The sequence below is a fragment of the Nyctereutes procyonoides genome, unplaced genomic scaffold, assembly GCF_905146905.1.
Source record: "Nyctereutes procyonoides isolate TBG_1078 unplaced genomic scaffold, NYPRO_anot_genome, whole genome shotgun sequence".
NCBI lineage: Eukaryota > Metazoa > Chordata > Mammalia > Carnivora > Canidae > Nyctereutes > Nyctereutes procyonoides.
In genome coordinates, this window is record NW_026575160.1 from 6,983,661 (window position 1) to 7,009,028 (window position 25,368).

Consider the following 25,368-nt stretch of genomic DNA (forward strand, 5'->3'; position numbering starts at 1 on the left):
TAGCTTATTGGCTGATGTGCCAAAAATTGGGATGTTGAATTACTCTTTCCACATCTTACAATTAGGTTGAAAATAAGATATATATGCAAGAAAAGACAGTATCTGATTAAGTGTGTTCTGTAGGAAAAATGTGTAGTGATCAGGGAAATTTCTGCTGGAGCCATCTTCAATGATGAGTTAGACATAGATGAGAGGAGGAGAAAAGAGCAGATGGAAAGAAGGACACAAGCAAATGTATCACATTTGTTCTTTACAACCATTTGTTGGGCTTTACTTTGTCCTCACATTGTGCTTAAGTAGATAAGCGCACTCTTCCATGTATTTACCTTAACTTCAAGTGTTAATATCCCCAGTTTACAGAAAAAGAAATGGGGACTCAGGGACATTAAACTGAGATGTCTAAGATGACACAGGTGACAGAGAGAGAAATAGAATTCAAACTCCCAAATCTGTGCTGTTATCCAATGCACTTTTTGGAAGGAAAGCCTAATAGGAATTACAATTTGACGATATGGCATATTGGGGCCTGGATTACCAGCCTAGTAGTTTGAGCATTATCATTTATACATGTTAAGGAGATTTTTGGAGGAGAAACTATAGAAGATGGATAATGGATAGCATTTAGACCTGGTTAATTAGATTGGGATATGAAAAGAAATGTTCTACCAGCAATTTATGATTGAGAATTAGATCTAGAAAAGGAGAGGACTAATGGAAATTTCAGTATTAACTTAGTGAATAGATGTAACTTTGGCAGTGAAAAGATTCACTGATGGACAGTTTGCAGTGGGAGGGTAGAGTGTTGAAGGCAGAATGTTGAGAGAACCCATATTTTTTGGATGAAGGAGCTAAAGGAACTGGCAAGGAGATTGAGAGGAGAAGAGGATGGAGGAGAACCTGACAGTGTGATGGCAGAAGGCCAGTTAAGAAGACAGTTTAATAATGCTGGGGAGAAAAAAAAGGTTAATGATGCAGAAAATGAGAGTATCAGTAAAGAGATATTGTATATTTAAGAGATATTAATGTATTTTAATTAATTAAATTAAATTAATTGATATCAAGAGATATTAATAAATTTAGATGAGACATCTATTTATAATTTTTCCATTTGCTTATGTTAAGAATTGCATGCTTTTTTCACATGATCATCAAAAATTGCTCCTAAATGAAGCCATTAAATAGCTATCTTCTTATTACTGTTTCTTATTTATTGCCTGTCTTTCCCACACCAAAAAGTTATTGTATTCTTACATACTGTAGTCACACACAACCAGTTGGATCATTTATCCCTACAGATACTTCTACTACCTCCATTTTTCAGTCAGAAACAAAACTTCAGTAGTCCCAATTATTTGATTGAATCAGCAAGTTAAAATGATGAAGTGTCCTAAGAACCTCCCTTTCCTTATGTGCTCAGTGATGATGGCAGTTGGAATTCACCAGAGTTCTCCTATTAATAAACTTTATTTTAATCGCAGGAGCTAAAAAGTTGTTTTCCATTGAGAATCATGGCCTCTTAAATCTAGTTCTCTGGTTATTTTAACGTAGCCCAAGTCTTTCTGTTTAATAATGTAATATGTCTATTCAAATCAAGCCTTGCACTTTGAAATAGTAATAAGGAGGCAAGTACCACACAGAAAACTTCCCTCAATAAAAATTTAATAAAGAATAAGTCATGATTAATGAGAAGACATAATTATAAAGAAAAGTCAATGTGCATAGGGATAATTTTATTATCTTTAGAAACGTAAGCCAAAAGGGTATTTATATGTCATTTTGCAAATGATTGTTTCCAAAGAACTGCCTATTATCAATATAACCTATTTATCATTAGCAGAAAGCTTTCTTTGTGTTGGCACTTTACTCTTTTTAATTGATCATAAGAGTAACCAAAATGATAGTAACAAGGTAACCAAAATATGAGTGAAATAGTGTCCTTTAAGACTATAGTTTGGGAGAGCCAGGACACAGTTTCATTTGAGAAATCTTCCTAAATAGAGGAAAAAGTCCTTTTTGAGTCCAGAATTAATAGTTATATAACTCTTATTACAATGAGTATGGCACTTTTAATAAGTTTCTCAAATATTAATATTTAAATATTGACATGAGACCTCCATATCTGAGGCTTCTTGATAAAGATAACCCACTTCTTGAAAGTGTATTTTATGGGCACTAGTGAGAAAAAGAGGGATAGCACTTAAAAGGACTGTTGGGATGAATCCCAGGACAGGGAAGAGGTGAAAGGCAAGTTGAAATGCTACCTCCTATACTATTTCATGGAAATAGTTACCTGAAGTAACAAGGTATTCTATTCTTTTTACTTTTATACCTATTTGTTTTATTGATAAAATAAACTAGATCTGTTTTGTTTTTGGTGGGCTTAAGTCAGTGACTATTACAAAATTATAAAAGATACCAAAGCATCAAACCAAATGGCAGAGCTGGAAGGAACTTCTAAGATTTTGTAGTCAGCACTGAGACCTCAGTTGAGAGAATTATTTTAAATTTAGAGTCTGCGTCTCACCTCAGAGATTTGGATTTCAACTTGGTTGAGAATTAAGGTCAGGAATCTGCATTTTGATAAATATGCATATGATTATATTTAGCCAGAGGTTAACCTCACTTTAAGAAATACTTAGGGGATCCCTGGGTGGCGCAGTGGATTGGCGCCTGCCTTTGGCCCAGGGCGCGATCCTGGAGACCCGGGATCAAATCCCACATCGGGCTCCTGGTGCATGGAGCCTGCTTCTCCCTCTGCCTGTGTCTCTGCCTCTCTCCCTCTCTCTGTGACTATCATAAATAAATAAAAAAAAAAATTTAAGAAATACTTAGTCCAACCCCTCTACTTGATCCTTAGAGAAATAAAAACCTAGAGATGGGAATTAGCTTTACCCAGCAGGTCAGAGGACTTGAAATGTAATTTACTTGAGAATACCCATTATAATAGTTGGTTAAGGTTATCCAAATTCATAATCAGTGGTGCCACATTGGTGCTGTCACTGATTCTTCACAGGACTGACTAAGGTAATCTTTTCTAGAAACTAACATTCTTTAGGCAATAAGAATCAGCAAATGTCTTGGGAGGATTTAAGTCGCTGGCAGAGAACATCTGGATATCTCTTTAAATAAATAAATAAATAAATAAATAAATAAATAATAAATAAATAAATAAATAATATCTCTTTAATGAATTTAAGTTCAAAAGTATGATGAGGGGGGGGAGGGGCAAGATGGCGGAAGAGCAGGGTCCCCAAATCGCCTGTCCCCACCAAATTACCTAGATAACCTTCAAACCATCCTGAAAATTTACGAATTCGGCCTGAGATGTAAAGAGAGACCAGCTGGAATGCTACAGTGAGACGAGTTCGCGCTTCCATCAAGGTAGGAAGACGGGGAAAAAGAAATAAAGACACAAAAGGCCTCCGAGGGGGAGGGGCCCGCGAGGAGCCGGGCTGAGGCCGGGGCGACTGTCCCCAGGACAGGAGAGCCCCGTCCCCGTCCCGGAGAAGCAGGAGCTGCACCAACCTTCCCGGGCGGGCGGAAAGGGGCTCGCAGGGAGTTAGAGCAGGACCCAGGAGAGCGGGGATGCCCTCGGGCTCCCGGGGACACTAACAGACACCTGCGAGCACAGGAGAGTGCGCCGAGCTCCCTAAGGGCTGCAGCGCGCACGGCGGCGGGACTGACCGGAGCAGCTCCAGGGAGGGAGCTGCAGGGCGGGAGCGCGAATCCAACAGCGCAGGCCCCGGAGCACAGGGCGCCGGGACACAGCCCAGGATCCGGCCTCCCCCGGGACAGGCAGAGGCCGGGAGGGCCCAGGACAGCGAGGACGCTCCTGCCCCGAGCTGAGCAGATCAGCGGCCCCGCCCCGGAGCCTCCAGGCCCTGCAGACGGAGAACCGAGAGCCCCATAGTTCCTGCCCCGAGCCCCGTAGTTCCTGCGGAGGCTGAATCCAGGCTTCCAGAGTTGCCATAGCAACTGCTGCTGTTCCTCCTGGGGCCCCACGGGGTAAACAACCCCCGCTGAGCCCTGCAGCAGGCAGGGGCAGAGCAGCTCCCCCAAGTGCTAACACCTGAAAATCAGCACAGCAGGCCCCTCCCCCAGAAGACCAGCTGGACGGACCAGTGATACTCCCCCGTGTTCCAATACAACTTGTTTTTGGCCACTCTGCACTGAGCAAAATGACTAGAAGGAAAACCTCACCTCAAAAGAAAGAATCAGAAACAGCCCTCTCTCCCACAGAGTTACAAAATCTGGATTACACTTCAATGTCAGAAAGCCAATTCAGAAGCACTATTCTACAGCTACTGGTGGCTCTAGAAAAAAGCATTAAGGACTCACGAGACTTCATGACTGCAGAATTTAGATCCAATCAGGCAGAAATTAAAAATCAATTGAATGAGATGCAATCCAAACTAGAAGTCCTAACGACGAGGGTTAACGAGGTGGAAGAACGAGTGAGTGACATAGAAGACAAGTTAATGGCAAAGAGGGAAACTGAGGAAAAAACAGACAATCAATTAAGGGACCATGAAGACAGATTAAGGCAAATAAATGACAGTCTAAGGAAGAAAAACCTACGTTTAATTGGGGTTCCCGAGGGCGCCGAAAGGGACAGAGGGCCAGAATATGTATTTGAACAAATCCTAGCTGAAAACTTTCCCAATCTGGGAAGGGAAACAGGCATTCAGATCCAGGAAATAGAGAGATCCCCCCCTAAAATCAATAAAAACCGTTCAACACCTCGACATCTAATAGTGAAGCTTGCAAATTCCAAAGATAAAGAGAAGATCCTTAAAGCAGCAAGAGACAAGAAGTCCCTGACTTTCATGGGGAGGAATATTAGGGTAACAGCAGACCTCTCCACAGAGACGTGGCAGGCCAGAAAGGGCTGGCAGGATATATTCAGGGTCCTAAATGAGAAGAACATGCAACCAAGAATACTTTATCCAGCAAGGCTCTCATTCAAAATGGAAGGAGAGATAAAGAGCTTCCAAGACAGGCAGGAACTGAAAGAATATGTGACCTCCAAACCAGCTCTGCAAGAAATTTTAAGGGGGACTCTTAAAACTCCCGTTTAAGAAGAAGTTCAGTGGAACAATCCACAAAAACAAGGACTAAATAGATATCATGATGACACTAAACTCATATCTGTCAATAGTAACTCTGAACGTGAATGGGCTTAATGACCCCATCAAAAGGCCCAGGGTTTCAGACTGGATAAAAAAGCAGGACCCATCTATTTGCTGTCTACAAGAGACTCATTTTAGACAGAAGGACACCTACAACCTGAAAATAAAAGGTTGGAGAACCATTTACCATTCAAACGGTTCTCAAAATATACCCTAAAAACTATAGAACACTTCTGAAAGAAATTGAGGAAGACACAAAGAGATGGAAAAATATTCCATGCTCATGGATTGGCAGAATTAATATTGTGAAAATGTCAATGTTACCCAGGGCAATTTACACATATAATGCAATCCCTATCAAAATACCATGGACTTTCTTCAGAGACTTAGAACAAATTATTTTAAGATTTGTGTGGAATCAGAAAAGACCCCAAACAGCCAGGGGAATTTTAAAAAAGAAAACCATATCTGGGGGCATCACAATGCCAGATTTCAGGTTGTACTACAAAGCTGTGTTCATCAAGACAGTGTGGTACTGGCACAAAAACAGACACATAGATCAATGGAACAGAACAGAGAACCCAGAAGTGGACCCTGAACTTTATGCTCAACTAATATACGATAAAGGAGGAAAGACGATCCACTGGAAGAAAGACACTCTCTTCAATAAATGGTGCTGGGAAAATTGGACATCCACATGCAGAAGAATGAAACTGGACCACTCTCTTGCACCATACACAAAGATAAACTCAAAATAGATGAAAGATCTAAATGTGAGACAAGATTCCATCAAAATCCCAGAGGAGAACTCAGGCAACACCCTTTTTGAACTTGGCCACAGTAACCGGAGAAGGACAAACAGTGTATGTTCTCATTCATTTGGGGAATATGAATAATAGTGAAAGGGAATATAAGGGAAGGGAGAAGAAATGTGTGAGAAATATCAGAAAGGGAGACAGAACATAAAGACTCCTAACTCTGGGAAATGAACTAGGGGTGGTGGAGGGGGAGGAGGGCGGGGGGTGGGGGTGAATGGGTGACGGGCACTGAGGGGTACACTTGACGGGATGAGCACTGGGTGTTATTCTGTATGTTGGTAAATTGAACACCAATAAAAATTAATTTATAAAATTAAAAAAAAATAAATAAATACAAAAGAGAATTTTAGTAAAAGAAATCTTGGGAAGTAAAAAAAAAAAAGTATGATGAGTTGCACAACTCTTTTGAGACATAATAATTACGATAAAAGCCATGTTTCTTTAATAATTACTTTAAATTTCTTTTGTCATCTATTATTGGTTAGGTAGTTTGGGGTACCCAGTTGCTCTTTTTTTCTAAAGCTGTAACACTTATGACTGGGATAAGAAAAATGCCACTGGTTACATCATAATAAAATTCCCACATTTTTTAGCTCTAGATCTGGCTGTTGATGTCTAGATCCTGACAGTTTAACTATTTGTCATAAATTTGAGCTGAAACTTTAAGGGAGGGGCAGTAGACCCAACAGGTGCGTATCCCAAAAGTATTCTAGTTTAACTCCTACCCTAGTGAATCTATGATTATCTTTAGTCTAAAAATCAGTTGCTTAATCCCATTACAGACTCTTGTTGAAATAAGTCCATGACCTCCCCATTCTAATAATTCTAGAATTACCAGCAGATTATGCTCCTTCATTTATTCTTAAACATACTCAGCTAATCCAAAAAGCCCTAGAAACTCCTTTTTATCTTTGATCTACTGATACTGTAATCTGGCCTCAGCTTACTTCACTCTCTCAATATTCCAGTCTTGTGATCCTTCAGATACCTTAAGTGCCTTGAACTGTTTTACCTAAAAATGCCACCACCTTCCCTGAAATACTCTGTCTTTGCACTGCTGAAGTTTTTATAATATTTTATAATAAAAGTTGGATAGTGGGCCTATTAACAAAGAAACTTCCATAAGATTTAAGACTTCTAGCATGATCAAAGGAAGGCTTCTTTATTTTCCCCTAACTCCAACTTGGGAAAGCAGGAAAAAAATATAAGATAAAAGTCATGACACACAGTGCTCTGGAATATTTAATTTTCTTCTCCAAAGGATGATAGTTATATTCAAGTGTCTGATGGATATATGAGGTAATTCCTATTTTCATCTACCTTTAGTTCATTCAGTGATTTTTTTAATAGCAGATGGGACCTATAGCCTACAGACCAAAACCACTTTGATGATATAGAGATAGATATTTAAAACAAAACCCATTTTGGGTCCATATTGGCAAATGTAATCATGGCATTTGTAAAGTCTGTATAGGACCCTAGCCATGTTTGCACCACAGTCTTTCTGCCACACTGTTGGAGAATGGACTACTTTTTAAAGAGCTACTCTTTGGGGCTTATTAGATCCTTACGGGTTTTACTAAATGCTGTGCTTTCCTTTGTAAATGTTCTTTAAGTATTTCAATTAAATGGTGATTTATTTTAAAAATCAGCAATAACAAATGTGTAACAGAAGCCAAGTATTACAGAATTCTTAATCTTTAACAAATACTTTCAGAGCCATTTCATATTTATTTAACATACAATTGCTGTTTAATTTAATCTAAATTAAATGGTTGCTTGAAACCTATAATTTAGAGAGTTCCTGAATCTCTTTTTATGGTAGGAAAAATGAGAAATCATTGGTTTTGCCCACAGGGTAGATGCTTATCTTTTAAAATCAGGTATTTTTGTCTTGAAATTAAGAACCCAGGTCATTTGGAAAATAGAATTCCAAAGAATGTTTTTGGCTATGAGTCACATGTCCTCATATCCCTTAGAAGAGAATTATTTGGTTTTCTACCATTTAACAAAATTGAAATTTAGCTGATTCTTATGAATTATCATCTGTCTTGTTTATAGGCATCTGTTTGTGAAAAATGTATACATTGACACTCAGTAGTGGAGTTTTTGTTATTGTTTGTTTGCTTTTGAAGAAAACACCAGGTTACTTTTGGTACTGTACGTTAGGTACTATGCTCGTTGAAAGTATCAATTTAAAAAATATATATAGTTATGAAGTAACCACAAAGACAAGTAGGACAAACTACTGGATCAACTTTTTGGCAATAGTAGGTATAAATATTGCCATGACCATCATTATATGACCAGAATTTGGGGAATGCTGCCATGAATTAATTCTGTACTGAAGTTGAAATACAAGCTTAGTTCCACAAGTTAGTTTGAAAAGCAGTTATTTTTTGGTGGGGGCGGGCGCGGCGGGTGGGAGGAAGGAAGTGATAGTGGTGGCAGTGGTAATGTATTTCTTTTCAAATTGACAATATCAGAAAAATCAAAGTAGATATTTCTTTTTCTGAAAATTAGTTTTTATGAGTGTATATCAAAGCTTGAGTAAGAAGAAAGGGTTACAGTTATTAAAATTTGATGATTTTTTTAATACTCAGACACAAGGTACTATGACTATAGCACTAATACATTAAATTAGTGCTTCAGTATTATTTGGGTTTAAACACAGGACAAGTCCCGAATTCAACAATCCAGTTTTTTATTAGCTTTGCCAGTGATTGTGTTGTTTGGGCAAGTTAATTTCTTTATAACTCATTCTCCCATTTGGGTAGTTGCATGATGAATAAATAAGATAAAAATGCATTTTAAATACATAGCATGGTGCCTGGTGACGTTAGCTATCACTAACATTAGTTTATAAGTGATATAAAGGTAGAGACTGTCTTGTGCTCAAAACTATATCCTCAATAGCCAGCAGAGTTACTGTCACATAGCAATTTGTCAACAAATATTTCTGAAATAAATGGATTAGCTATAATTATTTTATTGAGTCCCCTTGAAAACATGGCATTCTAGTTTCACTTTGTGTAAAAGTAAATTAATAAAATTCTTTATAAATATTGTAGTATGTAAAAAATACCTATGATAAGAAGGATCTTTCTCCTTGGTCTGTTGTATTTCTTTTCACCTGAACTTCTTCCACATATACTCTTCCTCACCAGTCTTTGAAAATGATTTTCTACCTATACTGGCCAGTCTTTTTTAAAAATTGTTCTTAGAAAAAGGAAAAGAGATTTTCTATAGTATGTGTATCTTAAGAGCATAACATTTTTCACTGCCTTACTTTTCTCCAAAAATTGCTCCAATACAGGCTGACCTCATTTTACTGTGCTTCCCTTTATTGTACTTAGCAGATCATGTGAAATTACAAATTGAAGATTTGTGGCAACTCAGTGTTGATGAAGTCCATTGACACCATTTTCCCAACAGCATTTGCTTGTTTCATGTCTCTGTGTCACATTTTGGTTATTCTCACAAAATATCAACCTTTTTCATTACTATTACATTTATTGTGGTAATCTTTGATCAGAGGTCCTTGATGTTACTATTGTAATTGTTTTGGGGCACCATGAACCACACCTATATAAAGTGGCTAATTAACAGATGAATGTTGTGTGGGTTCTGACTGCTCCAGCCACAGCCATTCTTCATCTTTCTCCCTCTCCTCAAGCCTCCCTGATCCCTGAGACACAAAACTGTTGAAATTAGACCAATTGATAATCCTCCAATGGCCTCCAAGTGTTCAAGTGAAAGGAAGAGTTGCCCATCACTCACTTTAAATCAAAAGCTAGAAATGATTAAGCACAGTAAGGAAGGCATGTTGAAAGCCAAGATAAGCTAAAAGTTAGGCCTCTTGTGCCACTGTTGGCCCAGTTGTGAATGCAAAGGAAAAGTTCTTGAAGGAAATTAAAAGTGAGTGATAAGAAAGTGAAACTGCCTTATTGCTGATATAGAGAACATTTTAGGGGTGTGAATAGATGATCACACCAGCTACAACATTCTCGTAAGCCACAGCTTGATCCACAGCAAGGCTCTCTCTTCAATACTGTGAAGACCAAGAGAGGTGAGAAAGCTACAGAAGAAGAGTGTGAAGCTAGCAGAGGTTGGTTTGTGAGGTTTAAGGAAAGAGGCCATCACCATAACATAAAAGCACATGGTGGAACAGCAAGTGCTGATGTGGAAGCTCCAGCACCTTATCCAGAAGATGTGGGTAAGGTAACTGATGAAGGTGGCTACCCTAAACAAGAGATTTCATACTATAGAGAACAGCCTTCTATTGGAGGACGATGCCACCTAGGACTTCCATAGCTGGAGAGGAGAAGTCAATGCCTGGCTTCAAAGTTTCAAAGGACAGGCTGACTCTCTGGTTAGGGACTAACGCAGCAAATGACTTTAGGTGGGAGCCGATACTCATTTACCATTCTGAAAATCATAGGGCCCTTAAGAATTATGCTAAATCGACTCTACCTACACCCTGTAAATGGAACAAAGCCTGCCTGGCAGCACATCTGTTTACAACGTGGTTTACTGAATACTTTAAGCCCGCTGTTGAGACCTAGTGCTCAGAAGAAGAGAGTCTTTTCAAAACATGACTGCTCATTGACAGTGCACCTGGTCACCCAAGAGCTCTGGCGGAAACGTACAACAAGGTGAATGTTGTTTTCTGGCTGCTAACACAGCATCCATCCTGCAGTCTGTGGATCAAGGAGTAATTTCAACTTTCAAGTCTTCTTGTTTAAGAAATACTTTTCATAAGGCTACAGCCTTCATAGGCAGTGATTTCTCCGATGAATCTGGGCAGTGTAAATTGAAAACCTTCTGGAAAAGATGCACCACTGTAGATGCCATTAAGAACATTGTGTTGGGATGCCTGGGTGGCTAAGTGGTTGAGTGTCTGGCTTCAGCTCAGGGTGTGATCTCCAGTCCAGGGATCAAGTCCCATATTGGGCTCTCTGTGGGGAGCCTGCTTCTCCCTCTGCCTCTGTCTTTGCCTCTCTCTGTGTGTCTGTCATGAATAAATAAATAAAACCTTAATAAAAAAGAACATTGTGGTTTGTGGGAGGAGATGAAAATATCAATATTCACAGGGGTTTGGAAGAAGTCGATTCTAGCCCTCATGGAATACCATGAGGGGTTCAAGACTTCAGAGGAGGGAATAATTGCAGATGTGGTGGAAATAGCAGGAGAACTAGTACTAGATGTGGAGCCCGAAGATGGGACTGAATTGATACAACCTTGTGATAAAACTTGAATGGTTGAGGAGTTCCTTCTTATGGATGAGCAAAGAAAGTGCTTTCTTGAGATGGAATCTTCTCCTGCTGAGGATGTTGTGAAGATTATTGGAATGACAGTAGAGGATTCAGAATATTACATAAACTCAGTTGATAAGCAGCCACAGGATTTGAGAGGATTGACACCCGTTTTGAAAGAAGTTCTCCTGTGGGTAAAATCTGTCAAACACCACATACTGCAGAGAAATCCATTTGCAAAAGGAAGATCCCGTTGATGCACAAAATTTGGGTGCCAAACCACCCGAATTTTCAGCAACCCCCATCTGTCATCAGCTATCAACATCCAGGCAATAGCCTCCATGAGCAAAAATGTAAAGTCTTACTGAAGCTCAGTTGGTTGTTAGAATTTTTTGGTAATGAAATATTTTTACTTAAGTTATGTGCATTGCTTTTTTTAAGGCGTAATGCTATTGGACACTTAATAAACTACAGTCATAGTGTAAAAATCATTTTTATATGTATATGAACTAAGAAATTCATTTAGCTCACTTTATTACAGTAGTATGGAACCAAACCCACAATATCTCCAAGGTATGCCTGTATCATCTGGACTTTGCATCCACAAAGTTGAGTATTATGTTCTAAAAGCAAGGACTCCAGAGTGAGAGGGTTCAAATCCTACCTGTGCTGTTTTACCTTTTACAATTTACCTAACCTCTCTGTGTTTGTTTTGTTATATCCACAGTGACAATAGTGGTAATAATTTTTTTTCTATTTGTTTTGGGGGTAAGGGACAGTTGAGCACTAGGTAAGTTTTAAAGTATTTATATCAGAGCCTACCGTCCGTAAGTTTTATATAAATTAGCTATCATCACACATTCAGCCAGATCCATAAAGTCAGCTTTATGTCTCTATACTATTTCTATATCACTCCTTTAATTAACATAATGAGAATGCTCAGCACTCTAGTAGGCAATGGATATACTAAGTCAGGCAAGACATGGTCCCTGTTTACACCCTGGTATGGTAAACTCACAAATTAATGAGTATATAGGTAGCAATAGGTAGAAAGGGGCATATAGGAATAATTCTACATTGTGCATGAGGCTTAGAATGCTGCTTGTGCTGAATTTAAAAGATGATTGGGGATTAACTGGGATGATTAGGGATTAACTGAACTTGAACAGGGTATTTCATCAGCAGAAGCTCATCAAATGTACCATTTGATCAATCAAATTGTGTAGATCATAACTCTAAGTCAAGGAAAGACTAAATTTGGAAGAATGGCATAAGATGGGGCTAGAGAGAGACCATATATTGAAGGCTTTGAATTTAATCCTCAAAGTTGTAAAAAATCAATGACAGGTGGTTAGATGACTGGTATTTTGAGCTTACTGCTCTATGTCAGTGAGCCTAGAGTTTTCTGGTGACATGTCTACTTATCTATGCTCAGAGGCTTCTCCTAACTTGTACACTCTTTAAGCCGTGTACAACCTCCCAGAATTCCTTGACTACAAGATATATTAATTAGAAAAGTCTTACAGTGGCCAAACTTTTCCAGCCAGACAGATGTGGCCAATGATCATACATCTTTAACAAGCCCCTCCTTCTTTAGAAGAGTTTACAATTTTAGAAATCTCTCTGCTTGAGAGAGGTCACCTAATCTACATAAATTCAGGTTCATCCAGGAGTGGAGTTCTCATGTTCTTTTAAATAGAGTGACCCACTGAAACATCTGGGTGGCTTAGTGGTGGAGGGCCTGCCTTCATCCCATGGGGATCCTGGGGTTCCAGGATCAAATCCCACATTGGGCTCCCTGTGGGGAGCCTGCTCTTCCCTCTGCCTGTGTGTCTCTCTTTCTGTCATAAATAAATAAATAAATAAATAAATAAATAAATAAATACATACATACCTAAAAAAAATAGAATGACCCACAGATTTTGGCTTTGGTTCAAGGTAATAATGGAAATCAACAGCAAATTTATTTGAAGAATCTCATCACACATGAAAACTCATCACAACCCTTTTGTTTCCCAACAATCCATCTTTCCCAGATAAATGAACGTTTTGTTCAGATATTGTCAAGGTACCTACCTTGTTCCTCAGTATACTGGCTCTTGGCACTTAATGGAGAAAATAGTTTGGCAATTAGTGAAGAAAGTTGAATACTTCTGGCACATGGTGACACACATAGGTTACCTCATCTTCCAAGTGAAAAGTAATCATGCTTTTCAAAATCATTTGGATTTTTTGGGGTTTGGGTCCTGACATTACTTTATTCTAGTTGTGTGACCTCGGGAAAGTTACTCAACTTCTTTTTGTTTGTTCCTCTATAGAATGTCTGATATTCTTCTCTCGACTTGGAGATTATTATCTATACAATTTGATTAATCAAACAGTACCCACATTTATGAGGCTCTGCTGATGAAATAGCCTGTCCATGTTCAGTCAACAACTACTCATCTTTTTTTTTTTTTGAGCTACTCATCTTTTAAACTCAGCACAAGCAGCATCCTAAATCCCCTGTGCAATGTAGAATTATTCTATTTTCACCTCATGAGGTTGGTGTGAGTATTGGATGAAACATCTCTACAAAGTCCAATAACCTAGCACAGGATAAATATTTCAGAATTTCTAATTTTTGTAGTGGCCATAATTATAGTTTCAGCTTTCTTAGACCTGCAGTACATTCAGCAATATATGAAAATTTAGTAGCTTAAAACATCACCCATTAATTACCTCACAGTTCTACGGTCACAAATCTAGGGAGATACTACTGAGTTTTCTGCTTCAGGTCTCAGAAAGCTGATATAAGAGCCATGCTGGCTCCTTATTCTGAAGATTCTAAGAAACAATCCTCTTCTGAGTTCATTCAGGTTGCTGGCTGAAATTCAGTCCCTTGCACTTACAGAAATGAGGTTCCCCTTTCCTTGGTGGCTAAAAGTTACCAATATTCCTTTTTACATGATGCCCTCCGTTTTCAAACCAATAATGATACATCAGTCCTTCCTATCCTTCAAATCTATCTCTCCAACTTTCCCTTATGGGGCCAGCTGGAGAAAACTCTGCTTTTAAGGGATTCGTGTGATTAGGTTATATATCCACCTCCTTTGTGCTAAACACTGTCCCAAATTTCCCTTTTGGTTTATTTATTCAACTTAAAAATCCTTTTGCAATACTGCATGAGTGGAACCATACCAACCTATGCACTAAAAAAGAAGAGGATTATACAAGTGCAAGAGTCATTAGAGTTATTCAAGGTCATTCTCAGAATTTTGCCTACCTTACTAATTTAAATGCAATCAAGTAAACTTGAATATGTTCATTCCAAATTCACTCATTCTGTCAATAAACATGTACTGTACTCCTACCATGTACCAAGCTGTATGTATGTTAGATCTCCAAGTGTTAATCAATTCTTAGCAATTTAATATTTTGAAATAAATTTTAAAAAGCAGGATTGTCTGGAAATATCAGTTCCTGTCCACCACACTTACTCTTCTGCATCTTGCTTTCTGGAGCTACAATATGTATGATCCTATGTCAGCATAATTGAGTATTCCAGAACTAAGTTTACTAATTGAAAAACTAAATAAATGAAAAAAAATACCATCTAGAAGACATTGCCTATTAAAAAAATACCATCTAGAAGACATTACCTATTTATTTAATAGAGCTTTTAAATCATTAAGAGGGCTAACGGCCTAAGATGAGGAAGTAATAGTTACTGATACTGCCTGTGTGTCAAGAACTGGATGGATGCATTTTACATACATTACTTTGGGGAAACTAATCAATATTACTATTCCTGTGTCAGAAATGGGAAGCTGAAGAAAAGATAGACAAATATGTAACACTGCAAATGTTTGAATATCTCCTCTATTATCTTCTGAGTTTCCTCTTAGCAGATATATTTCATCTATTAAGCTTTATTTAAAAGTATGTTTTAAAATAAACAATTATATTTCTATGTTAAATTTTATTTATCTCCATGCATACCTCTCATATTTTAGTTCCTTGAAGGCAGGAAGTATATGTTACTTATCCATGTATTTCCCTAGCTGTTATTACAGTATGTGCTCAGTAAATACTGGTTGAATTTTGAGTAGTGCAAGCTACTTTAATGGGATCATCATTGCTTAGCATAAGTCTGTTCTGCTCTTGTTCCATCCCACTTGGTCAATTATGCATGAACATTGGTGAGAGAATAGATCCCATGTGTTTGATGCATTATTGAAAACAGCAGTAAAAAGTAGTGATTGGCAAATCAAATTGCAATTGGGGTTTGGCAAAAAATATTGTTGAGGGGTAGGAAGAAATGGTCCTATGATGTCCAAAAGCATTTTCTAGGGATTTTTTTTTCCTAACTGGTTTTATATTTGTGTATTTTAGGGGAAATTTAATTCACATGTTTCTGGTTTGTTTACACTGAACACACCAAAGCAATGATTTGTGAAAGCAATTTGGTATCTAGGAACTCTTTTTAAAGTTCCTTTTGAACTAGAAATCATGTCTAAAAATATGAGCAGTATTAATATCTATTGAGTTGGCTGAATGTAAGAAATGCACTCACTGAGAGTTTTGGGTTCTCGCCCCAACTATATTATCAACTGTTTGCCTTTATAATTGACCTTTCTGGGTCTTAGTTTCCTCATCCTTAAAATGAAAATATTGGAATATAGAATCTTAAAATTCATTTCTAGATCTAAAATTCCATGTTTAAAATCCTTTATTAAAAAAGATAAAAAGTAATATATATATATATATATATGTGTGTGTGTGTGTGTGTGTGTGTGTGTGTGTGTGTGTGTGTGCTATGAGACAGGCTCTGTTTGATGTCGGTGCTTATTTTTTTGAGGTACCTTCATATGATTAGATATTCATTTCAAATCTGTGAGACAGAATAATCCTTTTTTAAAGATTTTATTTATTTATTTATGACAGACAAAGAGAGAGAGAGAGAGAGAGAGAGAGAGAGAGAGAGAGAGAGAGGCAGAAACACAGGCAGAGGGAGAAACAGGCTCCATTCAGGGAGCCTGACGTTGGACTCGATCCCGGGTCTCCAGGATCACACCCTGGGCTGAAGGCGGCACTAAACCACTGGGCCACCGGGGCTGCCCAGAATAATTAATCCTTAATTATATTTACAGGTGAAAAAACTGAGATTCAAATATCTATTTCAAGTATCAGATTTATATATAAAACTATGGCACATAGTAGGAATTTAGTAAATGTTGATTTGTAGGTAGATCATAGATGGGGGATGATGGATGGATGGATCGATGAATGAATGGATGGATAATCAAAATGCCTGTCAACCTTTTTTGCCATCTTATTCTCAGGAGTTCTTCAGAACAAATGTTTTCCAGAAATAATGGCATTGAAGTATTCTGTTTCCTCAGACTTTAAGATAAAAACCAACTTCATTTTTTTTCAAAAGATGCTGAGAATATAAACTCACCTCCTTGACCGTAACTGACTGGAACAGCAAAGGGATTTTGACTATAGTTGAAAGTACCTTCTTTAAAACATATGCAATATTTATAGGGCTGCTTAAAATAAGCCAACTGAAAGATTTAATGATAATAATCTCCATATTTCTTCTAAATTTGATTTCCGGTTTCAATGAACTTGGAAAGAGTCCTAGGACATCAAATAAATAAAGATCTTAATATGAAATGAATCTTCAGAATATGTTCATAAATTTACATTTTAAACATGACCAGAAAATGTATATCTTTGCCCATTATTAAGGTGATACTTTAATGAAAAATTTTCATTTGCATGAAATAAACTTTTTTGGCTACAGATGAAAGGATTTTATGGTAGCGACAATGGTTTTGTGAGTTAAATGATCCCAACATCATCAGGAATGAATCACAAGTGCCTACCATATGAATTACAGCACCATGAGTCTTAAAAAGGTATTTCTGTGGAAAGCATTCTTCCCATCTGTAACAATCAGATTCTGCTTTGAAGTCCTGCTAGAGTCTCACAATACATGAGACAGCCACATGCTACCCAAACTTCTCTCTCAACTGGAGTTTGACTGCATTTTCCCAAAGAACAATATGGCAATTTAATGATGAAGGAGTTTATAGAGGAAAATGGCTACAGTTTTTATAATTATACTTCGCTGTACGTGCATTCTTCAGTGATCCCTTCTGGACATAACTATAGAGATTAGGCCAGTGGATAAGCAAAATTAAATTTCAAATTAAAATGAGACAAAAGTATCTCCTTTAATCCCTACTGTATTGAATCTGCAATGAAGTCTTCACAAGTATTTCAGGCCCAAATGAAACTAAGCTGTGAGAAATATAAATAAATTGTTATTGAGACTTTTTAACTATATCAGAAAGAGTTACAGAAATGATATAAATCAATAATATAGTAGGTGTGAGTATTTCAAAGAGTCTGTCACTACTGCTGATTTTCACTCTGCTACCTCTTCTGAATGGGTATGGGTGTGAAGATTGCCTCTGTCATTCCTGGATTTGGGAGGCTTGTTTTTCTTTTTGTTTTTGTTTTTAGTTGAAACTTTCCTCAACAGACAAAAAATAATAGTGGAAAAACACTTGCAGTGAATGGGAAACTGACCTCAACAAAGTTAAGAGATTAATATAAGTAGAAGTAAAATGACCTTTCTAGAATCAGTGCCTTTGTGTCTATTTATTGTGTGTATGTGAGAGAGAGAGAGACAGAGAGACAGAGAGAGAGAGAGGGGGTGTGTATGTCTATCTCTGTATTAATCCAATGAATTATGACCCAGGAACTTTCTCTGGCAATTGGTAGCTGATTCTAGAGTCTAATCTATTACAGGATGACAAAATAACAATGGCAACTAAATTGTAGGTTGGAGAGAAGTCCCTCTTCGGTGTACAACAGAATTCTCTCAAGTCTTAACTTCCCTAGAGAATTCCAATTCAATGTTTTTGTAATTTCATAAGAGAAATAGGCTATCTGGGAGTATCTCTCATTTCCCTGGGCTTTTATAATAATGTTTCAGTTATCCACAACAGGCATTGCTGAATACATTTAGGTTCTAAAAGAATGGAGTATATAGAGTATCGGAACTTTGTTCCCATTTTGCCTTTATATGCTCTGCTATTATAATCTCGTAACTGATAAGAAAGAAAAATTAATTTTAAAAATAAGCCTCTTTCTATTATAAAATAATACATAATAACACTAGCATCGAATAAATGCTGATATGAAGTGGCCCTTTTGGGATGCCTACGTGGCTCAGCGATTGAGCCTCTGCCTTTGGTTCAGGGTGTGCTCCGCAGTCCAGGAATAGAGTCCCACATTGGGCTCTCTGCGAGGACCCCACTTCTCCCTCTATGTCTCTGCCTCTGTGTCTCTCATGAATAAATAAATAAGATTTTTTATAAATAAATAAGTAAATAAATAAATAAATAAATAAATAAATAAATAAAGTGGCCACTTTAACCCTACTAGAGGATACTATTTGCAATCATATACAAAACTGAAAACCTAGTAACAAATATATAAAAATAGAATTGATTGGCATATTAATATGTTTAAAATAATATTGTGAGGACTTGAAAAATGTTTTCCACTAGAGATAATTGTAAGTTAAAAAATTATGATATTTATTTTTAAAATACACAAAAACAAAAAGTATGAAATACCACAAAAGGAGAATTGGCAAATCTTTGGTTAGTAGGACTGTGGATTTACTGTTATAAACATTACAATTATTTTATTGCTATTCATTATTTATTTTATTATTTATTAACTATAAGAAAATACACTTATATAATATATAACTATATATATTGCTATTTTATTTTAGTTACTATTTATTCATTATTTTCCAAATATTCTACATTGAATTTGTGTTAATTTTGGTTTCCAAAACAGTTTTTTTATTAGTGGAAATTAAAATAAAGCTAGTTAGTGTTGTTTCTTCTCAGTATGACTATATCCTGGGAACTATTTGGGAAACATCAGATAGAAGTGTTTGAGACATACCGTTTGGAAGGATGAATCCTTTTTTTGTCCATGACTTAGTTATTAAATACATATCTAAAGTGGGGCACCTGGGTGGCTTAGTGGTTGAGCATCTGCCTTTGGCTCAGGTCATGATCCCGGGGTCCTGGGATTGAGTCCTACATCCCTGTAGGGAGCCTACTTCTCCCTCTGCCTATGTCTCTGTCACTCTCTCTTTGTCTCTCATGAATTAATAAAATCTTTTTAAAAATAAATACATATCTAAAGTTTAATTATTGAGATTTCTTTGAGCGATTTTTCATTTCAAACAGCTTTTCTGAACTTAAAAAAATGCTAACACAATATGACTTCTAGCCAGAAGTAATACCCCATAGAATATCAGGAAATCTAATTGAAACTGATAATTTGAACCACTACCATATTTACAACTTACTTTGTAATTCTTTTCAGAAACAAAAAATTACATTTGCTTCTAGTAAACCAACAGAACTAAACAGAGGATTTCTAACTGAAAATGCCCTTCCAATTCTCTTCCCCAGTGGTATCCCATTCTTGGTAGTTACCACTTCAGCTCTGTTCATGAAAAGAAATGACTTGTTACAATGTAGCTTTCTTCTCATACTTGTAATTTAATGCTGATTAAATTAAAATAATTTAATGCTTTCTGAAGCAACCAGGCTGCACAGAGGATTCCTCTAGTGTAGTGGCAGTAGTATGGTAGTGTTAGCATTTCGTTAATGCCTCATTCTGGAAGATTTCCTCAAAAGAGTGTAAGGTGCCAAATTTCACTTTGAAAAAAAGTATTTCTTACAGAATTCCATCCTAGTCAGTGCAAAAGTAATAGAAAAGACTGCCAAATCTGTTTTTCAGTAGATATATACCAATTTCAGTGACTACCCTGAGTGTGCCCATGTTGCTACTCCACAGGCTTCTCCCTAAGCTCTACACCCACTCCCAAAATAATCCAGAAGCTAAAGGTATATTTGGACCGTCAGAACCTAGTTCCATCACCATATTTGATGATTGCTTTAGCCCAAGATGCAACATGTTATATAGATATGTTTTTCCACTTGATCATTTTTTTTCCCATAAGCCCTCACACTCAGGACACTCCAACCATCCTGAAAACAAATTGCTAGTTATGCTTCACTATAATTTTTCAACTGTTCAGGTTAAGTTTATTGTAACAAGCAGGGTGGGCTTGTGTGCCTTTTGTAGTAAAAACTTTAAATCCAACTTGCAATTATGCCTATTAAAAATGTTTCACATATACTCCACTGAAACTTTTATCTCACGTGTCCTAGAAAATAATACCTTGACATTAACAGCCATGCTTGGCTTTTCAAATACCCCATATATGTGTACAGGAGTAATGGACACAGTAGAACTCAGGTTAAAAACTAAAGTTATTCTTGAGTTCCTTACTTTGATTGGAAGAGGGCACAGGCCTTGTAGATATTCATTTCTTTATTTCACTTGAATCTTTTGTGCAAGCATAACTCAAAAGTTCAGCTGCTTCAATCTGTGGCTCAAAAATCACATGGGTAACATGTGAATGGAAATAAACCCTGTAGGTAGAAGAAAGAGGAATTTGGATAGAGATCAAAGATTAGCTTCATTCCATTCTTTCCTTTTACTTTTTACTATCCCATCTAAATTTGGTATTTTATGGGACTTTTTTTCCAGGGGTAAGAGTGAACTTAAATCAGATTTGAGACTTTCTTTCTCTTTCTCTTTTTCTAAGTCCGTGTGATTTGATCTGCTGAATAATGACTTTAGATAATTGAATTCTCAAATGTTAGGAACCCTCACTATGAAAGATATGGCATACTGCCTTGATTTATTATTATTATATGTTTAAGTTCTCATTATAGTCCTGGTTTAGAGTTATAAGAAAAACTTTTCTGAATATTTAACAATATGATTAGCAGAAATATTTGCCTATTTGCCTCTGAGTATTATGAGTATTTCTTGCTTTTTTATTTTCTGTAATGGAACAGTTACTATGTGCTATTAACTTTTAATATTTCTAACCATTAGAGATCAAAACTTTGCCATACACATCTTCTGAAAGCTTAGCATTCTTTTTATAGTAATCATGTAAGAAGGTAGGGAGTTTAGTGTGGTCATCCTCATTTCTAAGTGGCCCATGGAAAACTCCATTTGATATCATCATGAGGTTCATAAAAAGAAATATTATAGTGCTTGAAAACACTTTTTATCTATTTTTAAAAATCTTTGTAGGATAATTTTTGTAAACTATTTAGAAATACAGAGTAATTAGGGGAATCCCTGGGTGGCTCAGCAATTTAGCACATGCCTTCGGCCTATGGCATGATCCTGGAGTCCCGGGATCGAGTCCCATATCGGGCTCCCTGCATGGAGCCTGCTTCTCCCTCTGCCTGTGTCTCTGACTCTCTCTCTGTTCTCTCATGAATAAATAAATAAAATCTTTTAAAAAAAGAAATATAGAGTAATTATAAATGACTATTTTGACTTCTATCAAAATATTAGCTAAGTGGGTAGAATCAACAATGAAGTACTTCAAGGTAGTGAGGAAGTAAAATCTTGTTTCTGGCTAACCTCAAGTGCTAGAGCAATACTGAAATTCTGGACAGTTATGGTTTATTGGATGAATATCTCAGTGCATTCCAAGGACTAAGAATATATTATTCTATTTTTCCAAAATGGAAGCAACTTAGTTTAGTTTTGAGATCTCATTGTTTCACAACTTTATAGGTTTTCATTTAGTTCTATCAACTTTATTTTGAGAATTCCTTTCGCAGAGCCACAATGCTATGGAGAAGAAGAGATCAGCCTTGAAAGTAGCCCAGTCAGTCTTGCAGGGCATGCACTTCCATATTTAAGATTATTCTTTCACATTCTTATGGATGTAGAAATACCCTAAGTATTATAAGCACCACACAATTGAGGGGAAATGAAATAATGTCCTTTATACTGTAGAATGGATAATACAAGAAGCAGAAAAATTTGAATTAATGTAAACGTTGAAAAATGAATGACAAAACTATGAAAACAAAAAAAGTTATTGATTTGCAAGTGTGGAGGGGTGGAGAGGAAGGATGAATAGGTTGAGAATAGGATTTTTAGGACAGTGAAACAATGGGCAGCCCGGGTGGCTCAGCGGTTTAGCACCGCCTACAGCCCAGGGCGTGATCCTGGAGACCCAGTATCGAGTCCCCATATCAGGCTCCCTGCGTGGAGCCTGCTTCTCCCTCTGCCTCTCTCTCTCTCTCTCCTCTCTGTGTATTTTCATGAATAAATAAATAAAATCTTAAAAAAAAGGACAGTGAAACAAAATATATGATACTATAATGGTAGGTACATGACATTATGCATTCGTAAAAACCCACAGAACCATACAACACAAACAGTAAATCCTAAACATTGGCTTTTATTATCAATAATATATCAATACTGGCTCATCAACTGTAGCAAATGTACCACACTAATATAAGATATTAGTAATAGAGGAAATGACAGGTAAATGGAAACTCTCTGTACTTTCTGCTCAGTTTTTCTTTAAACCCAAACTGCTCTAAAAAAATAAAAGCTATTAATTATTAAAAATATAATTGATTTAAAATTAAACATGTATTCCTTGTAAGTTCCTTAAACATATTAAAAAATGAAATGCCATATTGAACACATTATTTACTTTCACTTATTTTTTTTGCAACTGTCCTTGAAATTGGGCAAGTTGAATGCAATGTTAATTTTTTTTTAATGTTGAATGAGAGACATTTATATTTGGCAGTATGAAAGTCTATATATTCTGAAACACTTCTACATAAAGGTATCAAAACTACTTTTTAAAATTCATGAATGACTTCCAAAAAGATCAAAGGAGATTAACAAATCCTATAGTTGTTGGCTACCCTTGGCTATCCAAAGTCTCCAGCTGGATAAAGGTTGAACATTAATTACTACTGCATACTGGAAAAGGGAGTCAAAGCCTTGGGCCTATGATGGAAAAAGTTTTGATTAGAGACCAGCATAAAGAAAGGAATAAGAAAGTGCCAACTCTAACGAAAAGGGTGAATGGAAGAGGAAATACTGCTGAATTAAAACAACAAATATATCTTAGCTAGGGCTATGAATAGAAGAATTCTCAAAATATTGAAAAGAAAATGGGGGAAAGCCTCATTTTTTTACATGAGAATTGCAGTCAGGTTTTCAGGTCCACATTTACAATAACTACATTAAAAAAAGTCCCTGAAACCTAAGAGTTTAAAATTTATCTTAAATGGTACTATCACAGTCATCCTGTAGAAGCAAATAAAATCACACTTAACCCAGGTTTCAAAAATAGATCTCAAATTCAGTTTAAGTTTCGAAAACTTCTCACATAGGAAGTTCCAATGTATATGAGCTCAATAATAATAATAATAATAACAATAAAACAGAGGAGAATTAAGACATCATGAGGATGATTCAGCAGAAATAACAAATAGTAATATTAGGTCATAAAGATTTCAAATAACAGATACAGAATGTAAATTATTGATAAATAAAAGGAAGAAATAAAAACATGAGCAAATAGTAAGAAACTATAAAAATAACTAAGAAGTTATGAAATCTAACTAAATAGAGCATTTGGAATTGAACAGTATAATCACTATAATGAAGATACCAATAGAAATGTTAAATAGTAGATAAGACACATGCAAAGAAAGGCTAGAAATTAGATCTGAAATAAAAATACATATAATTCAGGACAGAAAGAGACAAAAAATCAAATAAACCTTAAGAGACATTGAGAATACAATAACAATAACCACATACATCTAATTGGAATTCTAAAATAAGATAATAAATAAACAACTGTATTTCAAAAAATTTGAACACTTAAATAAATTTCTAAGAAAATATAACTTATGAAGATAGAGAAAGCATGAGTAGTCCTATAGTTGCTAAAGACATTCAATCTTCTTCAAAAAAAAAAAAAAAAAAAAAAAAAACACAAGAAAATCTTCCTCAAAAAAACCACAAAGCTCAAATGGTTGTAGAGGAGATTTCTACTCAACTTTCTAGAATCATATAACATAAAAAGGAGATTCTTACCATATCAATATTCAACATGGTCAATACAGGACTGGAAAATTATAGATTAACTGCATTCATGTACATAGGTGAAAAAAATCCCAAACAAAGCACTAATAAAACAAATCCAGTTGTGTACAAAAAAGATAATTACATCACAATCAAACTTATTTTTCTCCATAAATTCAATGATGGCTTAATGTTAGAAACATTAATTAATGTAACACAACACTATGAAATTTTAGGAGAAAAAAATCTCATTTTGGTGTAAACAAATTTAACAACCATTTATAAAAAAACCTTTAATTCAAAGTAGAAATAAAAAGGTCCCTCCTGGGCAGCCCGGGTGGCTCAGCGGTTTAGGGCCATCTTGAGTCCAAGGTGTGATCCTGGAGACCCAGGATGGAGTCCCACATCGGGCTCCCTGCATGGAGCCTGCTTCTCACTCTGCCTGTATCTCTGCCTCTCTCCCTCTCTCTCTCACTCTCTCTCTCTCTCTCTCTCTCTCTCTCTCTCTGTCTTTCATGAGTAAATAAATAAAATATTTAAAAAGAATTAAAAAAGAAAGGTCCCTCCTAAAACTGAAGGAAGTCACAATAAAAAGCCATTAAAACCATTATTCACTCGCTTGGTAAATTATACCAAACATTGGTAAGGACATGACTAAATGGAAATTTTTATATATGCCACTTCTCAGAATGGATTGGTTGTAGCCTTTTAGAAATAATCTGGTATTATTTAGCAGATTTTAAGCCACAATGATTTTACTCCACTGTTGCACACGTGAACCAAAGAGTACTATAAAAACATTCATGAAGGCATTGTTTGTAATAAAGCACTGGGGTTTGGTAATAAAAATGCAAATATCTGTCATCAAGAGATTGGGTAAACAAGTTCTTTTATATTCATACTATGGCCTACTAGACAGCAAAGAACTATAGCTACTTTTATCCACAGAGATGAGCTAACAAGATGTTGTATGCAAAAAGCAAGTTGTGATAATATAAAATCACTTTTATAAAGTTCAAAATAATTAAACAAAATAAAGCAAAGGAAATATCACACAAAGTCAGGATCCTAATTTCCTGCAGAGTGGAGGAAAGATATTAATAGAAGTACACAAGGGGCTTTAAAAGTATTGCT

At 36.3% G+C, this 25,368-nt stretch overlaps 1 protein-coding gene across 1 annotated transcript in view; it reads left to right on the plus strand.

Annotated features, from left to right (window-relative positions):
- Positions 1-25,368, plus strand: part of HDAC9 (histone deacetylase 9) — a 910,451-nt gene that overhangs the window by 818,487 nt on the left and 66,596 nt on the right.